The sequence below is a fragment of the Dipodomys merriami genome, unplaced genomic scaffold (genome assembly GCF_024711535.1).
Source record: "Dipodomys merriami isolate MVZ:Mamm:240054 unplaced genomic scaffold, mDipMer1.0.p SCAF_333, whole genome shotgun sequence".
Lineage (NCBI taxonomy): Eukaryota > Metazoa > Chordata > Mammalia > Rodentia > Heteromyidae > Dipodomys > Dipodomys merriami.
This window is the reverse complement of record NW_027204860.1, coordinates 579,740-584,228: the sequence shown is the minus strand read 5'-3', so window position 1 is coordinate 584,228 and position 4,489 is coordinate 579,740.

Sequence of the window (4,489 nt, the reverse complement as noted above, 5' to 3'; positions counted from 1 at the left end):
ATATATGTGTATGTATATGTAGAGAGAGAGAATATGAGGATATCATTAAATTATATATATATATATATACTTACCATCAATTAGTTATTAAGTTATGTCTCCATTTAATGAAGTATCGTGGTTGAATACTTATAAAAGCATTAATTAAAAATTACTCAATATCCTTCCATTAGGAGAATCATACCAGGCTGCTAGAATGGAAGATATAAATCCAATAATTTTTGTTTGGCATTCTAAAATAGAATCATGAATTAACTGAAAATTTAATTATTACTTTTATAATATTCCATTAGCATTCACGTAAATAGGAACGAGTTTGGCAGGATCTCCCTCCATTTGTGGGTGGCAGTCTTGGCATTCGAACTCCAGGGCTGGGTAGTTTATTTCGAATGCAAACCATTGGAATGATGCTGAAGATTTCAGATTGTCACGATTACAAAAAGAACAACCAGAAGCAAAGGAAGCCAGGTGTCAGTTGCTCCTGTATGTAATCCTAGCTCCTCAGGAGGCTGAGATGTATGCAAATACATCCCACCCTCATAGCTCCTGTTAGAAGTAGCCTTGAGCTGTGAATGTGGCTTAGTGGTAGATTGCTTACCTAGCAAGCATTAAGTCCTGAGTTGGATTCCTCAGTACCACATAAACAGAAAAGGTCAAAAGTGGCACTGTGGCTTAGGTGAAAGAATGTAGAAACAGCTCAGGAACATACCCAGACCCTGAATTCAAGTCCCAACACTGTCAAAAATAATGTGTGCTTGGTGGGACATACTCTTCTGGGACTCAGAGGAGAGCCAAGGTTATTGGTAAGAGGTAGAAGGTAGGTCCTGATGGCTCACCCATGTAATCTTAGCTACTCAGGAGGCTGAGATCTGAGGATTATAACTGCAAGCCAGTGCAGTCAAGAAAGTCTATATGAGACCCTTTTCTTCAATTAAGCACCCAAAAAAACAGAGCTGTGGTTCAAGTATTAGAATGCTAGCCTTGAGCATAAAAACTCAGGGATAGCGCCCAGGGTATGAATTCAAACCCCAGGACACACACTCTCTCTCTCTCTCTCTCTCTCTCTCTCTCTCTCTCTCTCTCTCTCTCTCTCTCTCTCTCTCTCTCTCTCTCTCTCTCTCTCTCTCTCTCTCTCTCTCTCTCTCTCTCTCTCTCTCACACACACACACACACACACACACACACACAGACACACCAATATAGAGCATTTGCCAGTCAGCCTGCACAAGTTCCATCTCTAGCAACTCAATACTTAAAAAATGAGGGAGAAGGGAAGGAAAGACTTGCTCCAAGAGGTGATATAACCAGTGCCAAAATTCCACAGGAGTTCTAACATGTGGAACAGGACAGAGGGCCTGGGGCCGAAGGTACACAGCATGCGCAAAGGTCCTGAGGTTTGGTGTAGAGCAGGTGGTATGGGTGGAATGAAGGTTCTGTGTCCTCAGACAATTGTGGCAGAACATTCAAGGCTGAATCAAGGTTTGAACTTGAGTCACAGATAGGGCAGAGGGTGGGGTCCCAGAATGGGGCCCAGGGGAAGATTGGCTTGACTTTTCACCAAGGACCCCAGCCATTTTCTGTGGCTGGAAGTCTATTTTTTCACAGCTCCTGACCCTCAGGCCCCCTTTGCATGGAGGAGTCCGGGCAAATGCAGGGAAGAACTCTTGCTTAAGAAAAGCTTCTATCAAATGCCACCAGTCATTCAACCCCTCTAAATCCTATTTATTCAGGAGACTGAAATCAAAGCCAGCTCAGGGGAGGAAAGTCAGTGACACGCTTCTGGCCAAAAGCGAGAAATGGAGCTGTGGTTCAAGTGGTAGAGTGTCAGCTTTGAGGGAAAAAGTTAAGAGACCAGAGCCCAGACCCTGAGTTCAAGCCCCTGTACAGGCACGGAAAAAATAAGGAAAAGCTTTCAGGAGATCCCAGTCCACTGTGGAGAATGGCCATTATCAGCTGGGCGATGGTGGCTCATGACTCCTAGCTACTGAAGGCTGCGACCTGAGGATCAATCAAGATTCAAAGCTAGCCTGGGCAGACACTTATGACCAAAAAGCTGGGAAGCAGAGCTAATGTGGTTCAAGTGGTACAGCACCAATCTTGTGAAATCAAGCTAAAGGAAAGCACCTAGGTTATGAGTTCAAATCCCGGTAAACACACACACACAAACACACACACACACACCACACATCGCACACTAACATCATTAGCAGGTGCCAGTGGCTCATATAATCAATCCTAGCTACTCAAGAGGCTGAGATCTTAGGATGGCAGCTTGAAGCCAGTCCAGCAAAGCTAGCCCAGGCAGGAAAGTCCATCAGATTCTTATCTCCACTAAACTATTAATAAAGATGAAAGGTGAGCTGTGGTTCAAGAGGTAGAATGTCAGCTTTGAGCAAAGGAAGCTCAGGAGCAGTGTGTAGGCCCTGAGTTCCAGCTCTAAGACTTTTTTAAAGACACCCTTTCCTACCCCCACAGGCCATAAATCCTTAATTTGGTCTCCCTACATCTCACTTCCACTCCTGCCACTTCCACACTACTGCCACAAGTGGCCGGTGTGTGACCAACATTGGGTTAAGAAGTGAACATACACAAGCGGAGGGTATAGGCAGGTCAAGACTAATGCCCCAGAACATTGAGGTATTGGCCATACCAGTCTCTCATATCCCAGTTCTATGGCCCTGGAATCTAAAGTCTGTGCCTCTGTATTCTGGACATCCAGAATTGTCTAGAAAGACATGAGAGGCCCAGTTGGGACCAGAAGATAGGCTTTCCTGTGATAAAATACATTTACATTTACTATACAACGACCAATAATTCCAAGCCACCTTGGCCTCACCTCTCATGTAGCCCTGGATCCTCCTTGCTTGGGCAGCCTTCAGTCAGCTGTCAAGCTCGAGTTAGCCAGAGCCACCAGCAACCCCCCTTTCCCCACTCCACTGTTAGCCTGCTGAGAGAGTTGTTCAGTCAGAGGCCCAGCTGAGGAAAAGTAAAGGACATCGCATGACTGAGGCCTCCCTCTGGGGCAGAGGAGACCCCATGCCAGCTGTCACTGCTGTCCCAGTATCCCCTGGAGGTGGCCAAATATTGGGACAGCCAGATTTGTGCCCTAGAGAAAAGTTGGAACACAGGCCTCTGGCAATTTAGGACTCATTGTAGACCCTGATAGGGGGTTAAAGGGAAGGTCAGTGTGGAGGGGCACCATCTGAGGTCAGAAAGAGGCACACAGGCAACCAGGAAGGGGACAGAGAAAGATGAGGGAAAATTACACACACACACACACACACACACACACACACACACACACACACACACAAACACACACACACACACACACACACACACACACACACACACACACACGGACATTCCAAGGCCTCAGCAGTTCCTGAGAACGGAACCATGAACTCCCTCTCTTAGGATCACACCCGACCCATGAGAAGATGGCACTATCATGCTCATACTAACTTTAGACACAGCACTAAGCATCTTACATATCTGGAATATCTCATAACCCAGCATTGAGTTTCCTGCCGTACACACTGCTATGTGGAAAACTCAGGCCACCTATTTGTTTATTGTTGGTAATGAGGTTTGAACTTTGTGCCAGGGCACTGTCCCTCAGCTCTTCAGCTGAAGATTAGCACTCTACCATTTGAGCCACAGCATTATTTCCTGTTTTGTGGTGGCTCATTGGATATCAAGAACCACAGATTTTCCTGTCCAAGCTGGCTTTGAACCGTGGTCTTTATATCTCAGCTTTATGAGTAGCTAGAATGACACTTGGGAGCCACCAGAGGTGCCCAGCTTCAGCCACCTTCATATACACAGAGGAAATACAATTCATCAGGCCACAAACTTCTTGCAACCCTTTACTTCAGACTTTGACACTCAGCATCCAAATCTGTCATTCAATGGAGAGAATACAGACACAAAAATCCCACCCCTGCACCCATTTTCCCACTCCCTGCCTGCCATAGGCCTCGTCCTCTTGAGTTCTTGGTAAGGCACCACCCATCCTACTGTGGCTTCAAACTGGGGCAATCATGGGTACTTCTTAGAAATGTCTGTACAGTGACACCAGCACCTGGTCTCTCAATCACAACACTCCCCCTCCCTGGCCAACACACACACCTCCATATCTTTATAAGCAAAGATGTTTTAGTTTCTTTCCTTTTTTTAGTTGTAGGGCTTGAACTTTGGGCCTGAGTGCTGTCCCTGAGCTCTTGGACTCAAGGCGAGCACTCTACTACTTGAGCCACAGCACCCCTTCTGATTTTCTGATGGTTTGTTGGAGATAAGAGTCTCAGGGTGTTTCCTGCTCAGGCTGGCTTGGGACCATGATCCTCAGATCTCAGCTCCTGAGTACCTAGAATGACAGACATGAGCTGCTGGCACCCAGCCAAAGATACTTTTCCATGCTTGTCGTCCTATACCCTCAGGAGACTGAGATATGAAGACTGAAGTTGGATGCCACTTGGCAGCAAAGTCC